The 15,468-nt window shown below is 44.4% G+C and overlaps 1 pseudogene; it reads right to left on the bottom strand.

The window, feature by feature from the left end:
• Window positions 1–8,072: 8,072 nt before the first annotated feature.
• On the bottom strand, window positions 8,073–10,396 carry LOC147430384 (glycerol-3-phosphate acyltransferase RAM2-like; annotated as a pseudogene).
• Window positions 10,397–15,468: the final 5,072 nt, after the last annotated feature.

Genomic DNA, 15,468 nt, shown 5'->3' with positions numbered 1-15,468 from the left:
AGAGAAATACAGAGAGAGAGAGAGAGAGAGAGAGAGAGAGAGAGAGAGAGAGAGAGGGAAAGAGAGAGAGATAGGGAGAGAGAGAAAAAGAGGGGAAAGAGGGAGAGAGAGAAAGAAGTTAAGGAGATGAAAATCGGGCTCCAAAGGGATACTTGAGCAACCAGCACCAAGATTACCTTCAAGGCGAGGAAGCTTTGTTGAGCGAAGGACAACCCATCCCCAAGCTTGGAGGGTGTAGGTAGAAGACAAGGGGTTTCACTTGTAAAACATGTTGGTCTATGTTTTGCAATAACGGGATGAAGCGGCTATCTTAGTTTGTGAGGCCAATCCAGAACATGGTGGATGTCCCTGGGGTCGCTCTTGTGGACGTACACAAAGCCCAAAAAAGTGGTGCCCAAGTCCAAAGCCACCATGGCCTTAGCCGAGACCTCCATGCCTCGGCAGAAGATGTCGTCCATGTTTGGCTTCTCATCTCTAAGAGCTTGCTTTACATGGAGGCGAGACATGACTCTGGGATGGAGCTTCCGCTTCGTAGTTCAAATGCACGACCAAGAAGGGAGAGAGAGAGAGAGAGAGAGAGAGAGAGAGAGAGAGAGAGAGAGAGAGAGAAAGAGAGAGACTCGGTGAGAGAAATAGAATTACTTATTGCATTACATTAGAATTGTAATGTTATGATCAATTGATCACTTAGACGTTGAATTTAGGTGCAGCCAACACAAAACGATGGCTACATTTACAACCTTAACATATATATGTGTATACATATATATATGTTTATGCATGTATGTAGACACTAAATACGGGAGCATAGCACCCGAAGGTTAGACGCTTCCTCTTGGGTATAGTCAATTTTTAATCGTGGCATTGTGGTCCTTGATCCACTCATGCATGGATTACCACAATGTACCTTTGGTTTTACCACGGTTGAGACTCCAATGACATCTAAAGAGGTATAGTTGACCTTTGGCACTACTAGCCTCTACTTGGTCTACTAGTATGTATATGTATCTACATGTTTGTGTGCTAATATATATATCCTCTGGAAGAGAATTGTAATGTTATGATCAATTGATCACTTAGACGTTGAATTTAGGTGCAGCCAACACAAAACGATGGCTACATTTACAACCATAATATATATGTGTGTGTACATATATATTTATTTATGCATGTATGTAGGCATTAAGTACGGGAGCATAGCATCCAAAGGTTAGAGCTTCCTCTTGGATATAGTCCTTTTGAAATCGTGGCGTTGCGATCATTGATCCACTCATGCATGGATTACCGCAACGTACCTTAGGTTTTACCACGGTTGAGACTACGATGATATCTAAAGAGGTGCAGTTGACCTTTGGTACTACTAGCCTCTACTTGGATCTACTAATATATATATGTATCTACGTGTTTGTGTGCTAATATACTTATGTACGTATTTATAGATGAGTGAGTAGGGTGGAAAGCTCAATATTATATTACTCTTTGTAATTTAGATGTGGGAAGAGAGACTAACTGGTGAGGAGCAGCCAGCTGGCTCTTCTTTTGGTTGGTTCACATCTCAAGTGGGCTCTCACCCGGGGTGGACATCGCCTCCAGTGGACCCGAGTCTTGAGTCGGTGAGAACAAGCAAATAAATAAATAATGTTTCTATGTAGTTAACTATAAACCATGAGTGTCATAGGTTTTTTTTTGTTATTTGCAGGCATGGCCATCCTACATTGTAATGTACCCAACATTTATCCATATAAGTTATTTCAGTTCTTTTGCAAAGTAATTGAGATTCTCAATTTTGTGAGTCATCATGAGTTTATCAGAGCAATCGGATTGAAAATCGGGTTCAAAATCTATTTATTTATGATCTTTTTTTATGTGGAACAATAGGTTTATGTGGGAACCTAACCTATGTGTGAAGAAAAAAGCTTAGAGATAGTATTTTTAGGAAAGAAAGAGAGGTGAGTCAAAATTAGGATACTTCTTTCTTTCTCTCTCTCAAGATAGAATGGGAACTTGTAAGTATAGAGCTCTATAAAAATCGCGCATAAGATTCACGAACGTCAAAAAAAATTTAAAAAAATAAATCTTTTTTTAGAGCCGCGACGACATGCAAGCTTTTCCTTCTCCTATTCTTGAAACCCTCTCAGTATTCTTAACACCCCCCTAGGGCCTATATAAAGGACCCTTCTCCTCTCACTTTGAACACACACATCTACAGAAGCGGAAGCTCTCTTGCAACGATGTGCCGGAGGGAGCCTCTCTCCCTTAACCTCTCACCTTCAAGCCATCTCCATCTCCAATCGTCGACGTGCCGTCTCCCGGTTTGTGAACACACACTCTCTCTAATATCGCGCTTTTCTTTTCTCTATTCCAAAGCTATGGCTCCGAAGCGTGTAACGCGAAGTTCTAAGGACGCCCATGCCGTTACACCACCAATGAAGGTTGGAAGAAAGGTGTCTACTCCGAACGTATCTCATGCAGAAGCATCAACCGAAGAAGAAGTCGAAGCCGTCCAACCTCCAACACAAGAGTTAGCCGCATGTGCTCCAAATCCGGTAAGACAAATTTATAATTCTCCATTGATATTCATGTATGACTTGGGAATCTAAGCATAGGGAACCCACTAAACTGTTCGAAAAAACGTGATTCTATCACAAGAAACAACATATGTTCTTATAGATTAGTGAAAGAACTGTTTGATAAATTGTCATTGTTTGTTGAATTGTTATTGCTTAATAAATTGTTATTGTTTGATAAGTGGAATTTAATTGATATAAAGAATTTGTTGACCATGTTTTAAGAATCATTTAAAGAGAAGAATTGTTGAAAGAATATCTTTTGTTCCTCGCGGTTAGCGGAGATTAAGCTGTGGTTATCAGCTCTCTTTTGTTCCTCGCGGTTAGCAGGATGTCTTGCGGGTAGCGGGATGCCTCACAGGTAGCGGGATGCCTAGCGGTTAGCAAGATGCCTCGCGGTTAGCGGGATTGTTGGAATTAGGGTTGCAAAGAAACACACACAGCTTGGAGAAGACGAAGGAAGCTCAAGGCACACAATAGAGAGTGTGTTACTTAGTGTGCAATGGAAAGATGGATAGCCCTAGAGTGATGGGCGTATATACAATGCACGGGGGAAAAAACCTCCTAAAGAGGGAAAAAATGCCCCGGCGGTCCTAGTGTGTTCACACACATCACTACCACATGTATATGGTAACAAATCCCCCCTGGAGTGATGCGGTGAACGAGAGATGGCACATGAGTAAAGGGAAGTGCCATGCCCTGAGGACAAGATCAGTCCACAAAGGGGAGTAAGCCCGAAGCTTTGCGGAAAGCTTCAAGCTTCTCACGAGACAATGCCTTTGTGAAAGGATATGCAAGGTTGTCCTATGTTGGCACATAAGCCAAGCTGATCTCTCCTACTGAGAGCCTCTCCTTGACATAGTGGTAATGCACCTCAATGTGCTTTGTGCGAGCATGAAAAACTGGGTTCCTCGCAACTGCCAATGCGCTCTGACTGTCACTGTAGATAGTGTTGGCAGTGTCCTGTCCAACACCCAAATGAACCATAAGGCGTCTGAGCCATACACACTCAACCGTAGCTGTGACGACTGTCCTGTACTCAGCCTCACAACTCAAAGTGGCCACAGTAGGTTGCTTCTTGCTCAACCATGATATACATGAATTGCCAAGCATGAAACAAAAACCACTTGTGGACTCGCGTGTCAAAACAACCAGCCCAATCTGAGTCCGCAAAAGCATGTAAGTCTGGCGGCAATGATCCCCCCTTGGGATAAAACAAGCCAAGATGTAAAGTGCCACTAAGGTAGCGGAAAATCCTCTTGATAGCGTGCCAATGCTTAGACGCTGGGCTATGCATAAATCTGCTGACCTGTGAGACTGTAAACTGAATATCCGGCCTTGTGTTGCATACATAAATGAGGCAGCCAACATCAGTTTGGTAAAGAGTGACATTAGTAGGATCGCCAGCATCATGTAGACTCAACTTCAAACCTGTTTCCATGGGAGTGGCAATAGGTTTGCAATCCTCAAGTCCAAACTTACATAGCAATGTCTCTTTGTAACTTTTCTAACACAAGGCAATACCACCATTACACTGCTTAAACTATATACCCAAGTAATGATGCAACAGCCCCAAATCTTTCATCAACAATATGTCTCTCATTTGGTCCAGTGATCAGCAAGTCATCAACATAAAGAACCACAATGAGAAGTACGTCACCCTCACGCTTTACATACAATGTGCTTTTTGTTGGACTATTACGAAAGCCTCCTTTAACCAAATGAGTGTCAGCTTTCTCATACCAAGCACGAGGAGATTGCTTCAACCCATACGAAGCCTTCTTACATCTGCACACTTTGTCCTCTTGTCATTTTAAGACAAAACCGCGAGGCTGCGTTACATAAACTTCCTCAAATATGTCACCATTTAAGAAAGCAGTAACAATGTGTGCTTTATGTACATCCCAACTAAAATGAGCTGCCAATGCACATAGAAAACGTACAGTAGTCATACGACAAGTGGGAGCAAAAGTCTCTTCATAATCTATGCCTTTTTGCTGTGCATAACCCTTTGCAACAAGTCGAGCCTTATGGTGATCAATCTCACCATCCGGCTTGCGTTTCAACTTGTAAACCCACTTTGTACCAATGGCCGTTTTGCCAGGAGACAAATCACATAAAGTCCATGTGTCATTTTCTATGAGTGCATCATATTTTGATTGCATGGTAGCCATCCAATTTTATGAATCATCTGTGCTTCATCAAAAGACAGAGACTCCTCAACATCATGTAAGCTAGACACAGCCAAAGCATAACAATCTGATGCATAAGATGCATGGTGAGAGCCTGAACGAGTACGACTAGACAAAGGTGCATCCAATATACTGTCACGCAAGGTGTGCACCAGCCATTTTGGCATACCTCTAGCCTGCTCATTTTCAACCCTTTCCTCATCAAGTACATCATGTACATCTGCATCAGTAATAGGCTGATCTAGAACATTTTCAGAAACCCCCATAGGCTGTACATTTGCCTCATTGGAACTTACATTCATATTTCCACCATTGAAAAGAGGCAACAAAGTGTCATAAATGTCCTTTAATGAGCTTACATTACTGTCTCTAGTACATCACAGCAAGGGCTGAACAGAATCTTCCACAAACACTACATCCCGAGAAACCAGAATACGTTTTGTTTGCGGATGATACAACTTGTAACCTTTGCTTTCAACACTATAACCAACAAAAATACATTTGACAGCCCTATCATCCAATTTTATGCGCTGCACTTGTGGCACCAAAGCATATGCCAAACAGCCAAAAACACGCATGTGCTCAATAGAAGGCTTTCTATCATTCTATGCTTCATATGGAGTAATAGACTGCAAAGCTTTTGTAGGACACTTGTTAAGTACATAAGTGGCACACATGATGTCCTCAAGCCAAAAAGAATGCGGCAAAGCTTGACTTTTGACCATACATAGTGCCATTTCCGTCAATGACCTGTTTTTCCTCTCAGCAACACCATTTTGCTGAGGTGTATAAGGAATTGTACATTGGTGTTTTATCCCACGACTAGCCAGAAATGCATTAAATTCATGAGACATATACTCCCCTCCTCGATCGGAACGGAGGGTGCCCATAGTACATTTCGAGACATTTTCAGCCATAGCCAGAAATTGTTTGAAGCACATAAAAACTTCGGACTTCGTTTTAAGCGGAAATACCCATGCATGCCTAGAGTAATCATCGATGAAAGTTACGAAGTATAGGTAATTGCCCAAGGACGGACTCTGCATGGGCCCACAAACATCACTATGCACAATCTGCAACCTACATGTGGCACGAACTGAACCATCCTTTGGAAATTTAGAACGCTGCATCTTACCCAAAATACAGTCTTCACAAACATGTTTGACAGGTTCTTCAAGAGGTGGCAAAGAAGCAACCATATCACATTTCTGCAAACGCAGCAAACTGGAAAAATTCAGATGACCAAAACGTGCATGCCAAAGTTTTGCATATGAAATAGCCCTTGAATCCGCAACAACATTTGCAAAATTTTGTCTACACTTGTCATACAAAGTGAGCTTATACAGCCCACGGCACAAAAGCCCATATGCAACAATTTCATCACCAAAACTGAGATCATGAACTGTACATCTGTCATCCACAAATTTGACTACAAGTCTAAGTCTAGCAAGTGCGGATACAGACAAGAGATTCTTCTTGATCCCAAGTACATAAAGTGCATCAACAAGTGTGAAGGAACTGCCATTAGCAGCAGTGCGCACAATCTTTCCAACTCTCTGTACTGGATAAGAGGCGTTGTTGGTACAAGTGACTGAATTCCCATGAGGGACAGACTCGAGAGAGGTAAACAATTCACGATGTGAGGTAATGTGCTTTGTAGCACCACTGTCGAAATACCACACATGTGAATCTACAGCAACTGACAAGCATGCATCATGGACAGCAGGATTGTAAGTGCACTCTGTGCTAAAAGCCCATTCTGCATCAACATCAGCAACATAGTCTCCTTTCACAGAAGACTCAACAATGGCTGCATTTGTAGTGGAACCAGCATTTGCAGTGGAACCACCCTCTTTCTTCTTAGCCTCTTTGGCCTTCAACTTAGGACACGACTTGATCAAGTGATCATTGGCTTTACAATAATGGCAACGCATCTTCTTTTTTACCTTATCACCAGAATTTCCAGACGAATTGCTGCCAGCAGAAGCATTAGGAACAGAATTTTTGCCACTCGCAACAGAATCATAAGAAGTGGCTGCATTGCTGTTACCACCCTTTCTTTGAGAAGCAATAAAAGCCGGTTCAACTGCACGCTGTCTAGTCCTGTTTTTTTTGGAAAGTGACTCTTACAACAACAATGTCCATAATGCATCAAACTTGACAACTTTTGGATTTCCTTGGGTTATAAGTCTCCAAGTACTAGTAAAAGTTTGGTAAGAATCTGGTAAGGCATCAAGAACAGTCTGCACAAGGGAACTGTCTAAAATAACTTCACCTGCAGAAAATAAGTTGCTCATTGATATCCTTGACACTAGCAAGGAAAGTGTCCATATCATCTTCCTCATGCATAATCTTCGACTCTAGATCTTTAAGCAGCAAAGCAATTTTAGCCTCATTGAGACTTACATAAAGACCTGCTAGAATATCCCAAGCCTGTTTTGCAGATTTTGCTGAACAATGGTGCGCTTCATAGACAACGCAATCAATGCATGAGCCTGCGCATCCTTAACATCCCAACAAGCTTGTTCTTCCGTAGGCAAAACAAATCTAACAGCTGCAATCCTTGCAGCAAGACCTGCAACATCCTCAACATCGCCTACATCCTCAAAACCAAGACGTACATCAATGCCTTGCACAATGTTCCAGACACCCTTTGACACAAAAACATGTTGCATCATATAAGCCCACATAGGGTAGTTGTCCCCATCCAACCTGTCCTCAGCAGCAAACATCTTGAACACATCTGTGTTGTTGTTGTCAGCCATGGTAAATGTTGCACCTGATGTGAAAACTGCCCGAAAATAGGAGAAACGGAGCGGGAAAAACCTGTTCTATATAGCGCAAACCGTAGAAGACTGTAAGACACCTGTTATACAGAAAACGGCAATGACAAAAATTTTGCACAAAATGACGAAATAGCCTGTGCAGTACTGCCTGTAGTGGAAACAGAGGCTGAAATGAGCCCAAATCAAAATTCTGAGCAGACCAAGCTCTACGATCTGACCCAAAATATTTGTCGACCTGCGAACGCTTGCCAAAGCTCACTGAAATCGGAGAAAGTGAGCAGGCATGTGCTGTAGCAGCTGGCAACTAAGCCCGGGAGGACGTGACCTGCTTTGATACCAATTGTTGGAATTAGGGTTGCAGAGAAACACACACAGCTTGGAGAAGACGAAGGAAGCTCAAGGCACACAATAGAGAGTGTGTTACTTAGTGTGCAATGGAAAGATGGATAGCCCTAGAGTGATGGGGGTATATACAATGCACGAGGGAAAAAATGCCCCGGCGGGGGTCACTGGGTGCTAGAGTGCTACTACTTGATAGAGCCATCACCACCGGTGAGCATGCGGTACTTGTCGCGGCGGGTAAAGGTGGTGCACTAGGAGTCCAGCGTCGCATTCAACATCTTATGGATGCAATTGGCCACCTTGTAGGCAGAGCGATCGCCCGCGGCGTGGGCGAGGTGCGGAGCCAGCTGCTCAAGGAAGGTGACCTCGTAATGGGGACGAGGATTCATGAGAAAGAAGAAGGGGTCGAAGGCCTTGTAGCCGCGCACCGTGTTGCCGTAGAACATGGACATGCGCGGCAGGATGGCCACCGACGCGATCTGGTTCGTAAGCTCTGCGAAGAGCGCGCTGAAGCGCAGCAGCACTAGCTTGCGGCACGTGGTGCCCTCAGGGAAATCACCAGGTTGCCGCCCTCCAACAGCCGCTTGATATGCGCCGCGTCCTTCTCCCTATTACGCGTCAACCTCACCGTGGGAATGGGCGACAACATCTCCGTCAGCTTGCTCACGCTGTAAGTCACTGCCGACACCTGCTTCCCTAATGCCACCGATAAGAACATTGGATCCAGGCAAGTGCGATGGCAGCACACTAGCAACACGCCCTGCCCTTGCAGCCCCTTCTCCTTGATGTCGCCCGGTCTCTTGCCCCTCACGCTCAGCTTGATGCCCAGCAGCTTGTACATCAGTGGTACGTACGGTAGCGGCGTGTTCACGCACACCATCACTCGCACGATGGATAGCACCAGCCCGATCGAAAACCACGCAAGCGTCACCAAGGCTACCAAAGGTGTAGGCCGCTGAACTAATCGTCCATCATGAAACACCACTGGCTTGAATAACTTGTGCATGGGCACCGCTTCCACACTCTTCCTGGGTACCATATACGCCTCTTGCAACCGCACCCAGTGACCAGTCAGGAAGATCATTCATTTATAATAATAGCCACAAAAAGGAAAAAAATAATTGATAATTTTGTTTATGTGCCCAACATACTAGTGTAGGTGGCTGGCTATAATTACACCTAGCTTATTAGCTTATGATTTCTAAATTGTTTTTTCGTCTTTAATCTCATACCGCGGAGGCTTAAATCTCGTACAGTGCCCAAATTTTGACCATAACTATATTTTCGACCTAGAAAATAAAGGGTAGGACACTTCTTTTTGTTGGTTTTTTAGAGAACACAGCGTTAGTGTCGCGGGGACTAGTTAGGTGCAGCATCGAAGAGAGCAATTAATGAAGCAAGCGACGGGTGGTTGACGAGTAGCAGTACCTTGCAGAGAGTGAGCCTCGTCACTATATGGCACGGATCTATCCAGGGGGGATCCAAAGCCGAAATTTGGCGGCGCGAGGCGGCTTTAATCTCGGCCGTCGGATCACGTAGTGAACTGGGGGTGAACTAGGGGTGAACTCGGGGCAAAAATGGTACCCCGAGTTCACTCCTAGTTCACCCGCCTCGCGGGGTGTGGGTCGAACCTGGGACGTCTCGGTTGCCACACGAATACCCTACCATCACGCTAGCGCGCGTCATTGTCCATGTTGGCATGGCACATGATCATATCCTAGTTTAAGCGCCCCTAGTTCACCCCCAGTTCACCCACCCTTAGCTTACCCGCCCCTAGTTCACCCTCAGTTCACCCTCAGTTCACCCACCCCTAGTTCACCCCTAGTTCACTGTGTGATCCGACGACGGAAATTAAAGCCGCCTTGCCCCCCAAATTTGGGCCCTAGATCCCCTCTGACCCGGAACCGTGCCATATAGTGACAAGGGAGAGTGAGGAAAGGGAGGTCAGAGAGGCAATCGCCGAGGCCGACGTCCGGCTGCGCGTCCCCAAACTCGGCCTTGACTGCAGCGCGCTTGGTGACATGAGCAATCCCGTGGCGTGGCGAGAAGAAGTGACGTGAATGTCGGTGCCCAACACTGTGTCGGCGCCTAGGTGGTTCTTGCAAAAGAAGTCCACCATGATGCGTGGATTGGCAGTGACAACGCAGCGGCGGCCGGAGCTGCAGCTGGAAAATATCCGCCACGACTCCGGGTCGACGTCCTCGGCGTAGAACTTGGGCAGCACGGCCCGCGCAGCTGCCTCTATGTCCTTCACTCGCAGCCCGGCAAACGCCACCATGATCAGCACGCGAATGCCGATACAAAGTGGTACAGCAGCCACGCCAACGGCGACACCATCATCAGCACTATCGCCCTCACAAGGCTCCCCGCCTCCAGCGCCACCAGCATGAAGTAGGGGAACGAGCTTCTCCCCCTCGTCAGCGTTCCATCCAGGTCTGCTACAACGCTATCCTTCTCTCGCCCCTCACACCTGCATTACTTCATATTCCACCCGCGCCTTTGATCCCATTCCTTCCGCCACCTCCACCAATGCTGACCGCAGCTCCACTCACTACAGACCGCAATGGCAATCTCAAGTCTAAGAGAGCCTCTCAGCAAAGAGATTACCCCTGCAACACGTGCGAACGTGGCAAACTCAAATGTCGAAGACGTGTAGGCGCTGTGAAGGCAGCTGCCACAGCTATACGATAAGAAGTCGCACAGCTGCGTCCAAAATTGTTAGGTGAACCGGGCCACACAGAGAGAGAGAGAGAGAGAGAGAGAGAGAGAGAGAGAGAGAGCGCTGCTGACTCCAAATCTGCAAGCCTTCCTTGCGCTAGGCTAACTAGGTGAGATGGTCCTGCCCCTGGTCTTGGCTCTAGAGTCTAGAGTCTAGTTTACAAGTAATTAGTAAGTTACATTTTCATGTGGATATGAGAACTTAGAAGGGTCTATAAGAAAGACGTGGCACCATCAAACGTACGACAGGTAGCTAGTCATGGCAGTTATGAGGGTAGTCGCGTCAATGTTAGGCTACCGGTGAACCGTGAGCGATAAATTTATAGGTGAAGCCATAACCTTGACGAAACAAGGCAAGTTCCATTGTCCAACTCTAGAGTCCAGAGTCATGCTCCTTGGTAAAATATTGTTTGGTGAGTTGGGGGCGGAGTAGGCGAACTCCCCTTGAAAGAAGGTGCCCTTTTTCCAAAGCCCACCGCAACTACTTTTCTCTGCTCTCTTTTTCCTCTCAACTTTCAAGGTTCTAATAAGTTGAGGCCAATTGGATTTATTTTAGGTGCACCGCTCCACAGTCTTTCAAAATTTTCTCCGTCACGACGCAACCAAAATGGCCGGCTGTTGTTAAGGCGATTGATTGACATGGGTGAAGTGAGTAAGTTGTCTCATTCCTAAACTAAAATATCATGGACATGCGTGATGTGGGCACAAATGCTCATTATCATGCATGGCTTGCAAAGTGCCTCGGAGAGTCATCGGACTTACAGCACTATGTCTGTCCGGCTGGGTAAAAGTACCCAAATCCTTATACGTGGCCAGAGGTGGGCTGGTCACACCAAGCTAGAGTCGAATAGCTTTGATCTTGGTCACATGTGCCTTGCTCCACGCTCCCAAGTCCGCAACTGATCAATACAAGGTAAGACAAAGAGAAGGTTCCTATTATGTCAAGTTAAATTGCCTCAAAAGCCTTTGCAAAAAATATAGATACAATATGATTAGCTTGTAAAGAGTGAGACTATTGGAAAGAGGAGCAATCTACCTACTCATAAAGCTCCTCATTTCTCATGTAGTGCAATCGGCTAGCCTTTTTGAAGTCACGATTGCATGTCCCATCAATCGGATGATCGGACAGTTTTGTTATTGAGTTGGATCGTGTGACTAGGCACTTTGTCACTTTGTGAAAGCCTGAGGGCTATTTGTTATGGATGTTAGCAACTCCTACCTCTACTAGAGAAGTTGCCAAAGATCACTATAAGAGGATCGGGAGTTTGGCGTGGCCATTTATTGTGTATTAGTGATTAGAGCTAAGCAAAGACATGATTGCAACAACTAAGCCTTCCTAGGACCAAGTGGAATTAGTCACCACTGTGGAAGAATATCAACGAGTAAAAAGAGATCCTGTACCCAAAGCAACAGGACTAGCTATGATTTTATTTTTCCTACCCCATAGTCAAGGACGACTATGATTTTAAGGGAGAGGTAATGTCATGAATATTAATTTTTAACCTTCTGAAAGTATGTTCCAATTTCAATTAGCCAATTAAGTCCAAGAAAAATAAAAAGAGAACAAGTAAAATTGATTAAGTGCTAATGGACCAACAAGTCAAGGCTTGAAGAAAAAATTCTGTAAAAGAGCAAGGGTAATTGCTAACTATTTATCTCAGTCATAGGTATAGGTCAAGGAAGGATAAATGTGTCCCGAGCAGCCTTGATCAAAGGTACAAGACAAAGGAGATGATTGAGAGAAATTCTAGGAGTCTAAAAATAGAGAGTGATTGTGTTAAGCTCAAATCATTAGAATAACTCTTTAGACTCCAAATATGAAGTCGGGGAATCCTTATGGAGAAATTCTAACTTACCATAAATTATCTAAATTTAGCAGGTTTTGAGAGGAGCTTGGCGATACCTTCAAAGCATTGTGCTAAGATTTTGCACAGGAGGTGAAAGTTTGAAAGCTCAACGGATGAGTACTATTTTTATCAAACTTTATCCTAATTTAGTAGGCCCTAAATTAGTAAGTAGGTTGCAACCCAGTGTCAGCTTTATAAGCCTCCAAGGTTTATGCAAAGGTCTTGCACTTGAGCTAATTAATAAAAAGATAATTTTATGGTTTTTATTAAATGAAATAAAAAAGCTAAAGACTAAGTTTGAATCAACCCTTCCTCATTGACTCTAGTCTAATTTGTTTACTAAGCTTGGCTAGGCCACATGTCCAAAGTAGTACACACTTGCTTTGTGTGTGAAGCAACTGTGCAGGAGAGAAGAGGAAGGAGAAGAGCACACGACACACAAATATGGGTGGGGAGACTCAATCAGAGTGAGAAGCCCCCTATACACTTATGCTATGTATAAGGTATACAAGTCAGTGGGCGCCTAGACTTTGGGCGGCCAGGCAAGGCACATGCGCCTATACCCCAACAACGATGTAAATGCAGATCATGTTTGTTCTGATACCAGTTGTTGGGATTAAAGCCCAAGTGGCCTCTTATACAGATATGGCCGCCCGCCCACCTAACTCACTTATCACTAACTCTTTGTATATACTCACTTGTACTTGTGTGGATAATAAGGTTTGGGAGATAACCCTTCAAACGACTTCTCTGCGTACTGTGTAAGCTCTCTGTGTATTTGTGTGTGTGTGTGTGTGTGTGAGAGTTGATCTACGCTCCGCTCCGCGACTTCAATTGGTATCAGAGCGAGGTGCAGTGCGGTTTTGCGTAATCACGCGCGCACGCACTTTTCAGGCAGATTCTGGATCCGAAGCTTAGAAATTCACACTCGGCATTCCGGGAGTATTTCCATCAGGTGACTTGCAGTTTTACCCCCCCTTTTGAAGCTGTTTATGCCCTTAGAATTTCGTTCTGAGAACTACATTAGAAGATAGGTTTCAGCCGCAAAGAAACCCGTCTTGTGTAGATTGGCAAGCAGGAGGTGGTCGGCATCAATATCGGCATCGACATACATCACTCATTAGTCTTCAAAGCATCATCTATAGACCAGGTACACATATATATCATCAGATATATATATTGCAGTCTGCATACTTCTTGTGCTTGCCAGGTTCCAGGGGAGGTGTGGCCATATGACAGCTTGACACCACTAGCATGTATTGCAGATTGATGTACTGTGATTGTGGGTCTTCTAGTCGTGAGTCACGCTAGCAGATAGACCGCCGTAATGGTCATACGACAGTGATTGGTCTATTGTAGGATGTATGCTAGTTCTGGGAATTTTGCTGAGCCATCTGTGAGGGTCATGTGTGAGGTATTTTGAAGCCAAGCACTGGGGGCTAGGTTACCCAGTGTGAGGTGGATTAAGTTGCTGGAGTTCCCCTCTACACACATCCTCTTCGGCGACTTTTATCCCATAGGATGTATGACTTTGTGTACATTGGATTGCATCTTATGCATCAGGCCGTTGAGGCATTGTTCAGGGTTCAGCCTTGAGACAGATACAGGTTCTGTCATCGCCCAGACAGGAGACAATGTATGCTTACAAGATAGCATATTACATAGATTTTTAGATTTGTCACTGGTCAGCTATTTATGGTTGTTTTTGAGCTATCTTTTCGTTTCCAGAGCTCAATTTACAGGGGAGACTCTGTCAAAATTTTTCAAAATACTGACAGTTCTTGAGGAGAGGTGTTCGGCTTGTTGTTTACAGCTTGTTTATTGTGTACAGAGGCCAGTTTATAGGGAACTCTGCCGGATTTTTCCCAGAAGTAAACAGTTTGGCAGATATGACATCTTCTCAAAGTGAGACTCTTTACAACATAAAGAAGCTGGATGGCACAAACTTTCCATTCTGGAAGAAGCAGATTTGGCAGGTTTTGGTGCAGAAAAAACAAGTGAAGCCACTGAATCTCAAAGGGGAGAGACCAGAAGGTATGGCTGAAGATGAGTGGGAAGAGCTTAGTTAGCTTGTTCCACAATCATGCTGACACTGGCAGAAAATGTTTACTTCAACATAGTAGAAGAGACTACAGCATATGGCGTATGACAAAAGCTATGTGGTATGTACGAGAAACAAAGTGTTGCTTCTCAGATTTACTGGCTCAAGAATTGGTGGATTTGAAGATGAAGGAAGGGACAGCCATGTCAAATCATCTCAATGAATTTCACACAATTTTCAGCCAGTTAACAGCACACACTACAACAAGAAAATGTGTTATCGACGTATATAGCAACGTTTAACGTCGCTATACGCGTCCCTGTGAAACTGTCGCAAAGAGAGTCGATATAAGCGTGGAAAGGGTTTATTGGCAACGCAGATAGCGATGCGTATATAGACGCATTTATAGACGCAGATAGCGACGCGAATATCGACGACCATAACAGAAAAAAATTTTATTGGGCAGAGGGCAGGTAGCCTGGCCTGTGCCCAGTGAAAAGATGGACACAGTCACCACAGCCAGACTTCCTGCCCTCTGTCCAAGAAAGCGAGCAGCACCAAAATCAACCGTGCTCCCACAGAAATTTCAGCAGAGTTCCCTTCATTTTTACATAAACTTTTCAAAAAAAAAAAATCATGTATACGCCTCCTACATGCTATCCATGTAGGATCTCACATGAGATTTAAGGCCAATGACCATAACGAACCATAACCATAACCATAACCATAACTTAAAAGCATAACCATAACAAACCATAACCATAACTTAAAAGCATAACCATAACGAACAATAACCATAACTTAAAAGCATAACCATAACTTAAAATCATAACCATAACTTAAAACCATAACCGACCAATATAACCACTTTGATCATAACCAGAAACAAAATTAACAATAACCATAAGCATAACCAGAAAGTTAAACATAACCATAAACAAAACCTGAACCATAACTATGTCTATACAAGAATAG

The sequence above is a fragment of the Adiantum capillus-veneris genome, chromosome 22, assembly GCF_014529385.1.
Source record: "Adiantum capillus-veneris isolate H3 chromosome 22, ASM1452938v2, whole genome shotgun sequence".
Taxonomy (NCBI): domain Eukaryota; kingdom Viridiplantae; phylum Streptophyta; class Polypodiopsida; order Polypodiales; family Pteridaceae; genus Adiantum; species Adiantum capillus-veneris.
The sequence above is the reverse complement of the archived record's forward strand: the minus strand, read 5'-3'. Positions and strand labels throughout refer to the sequence as shown.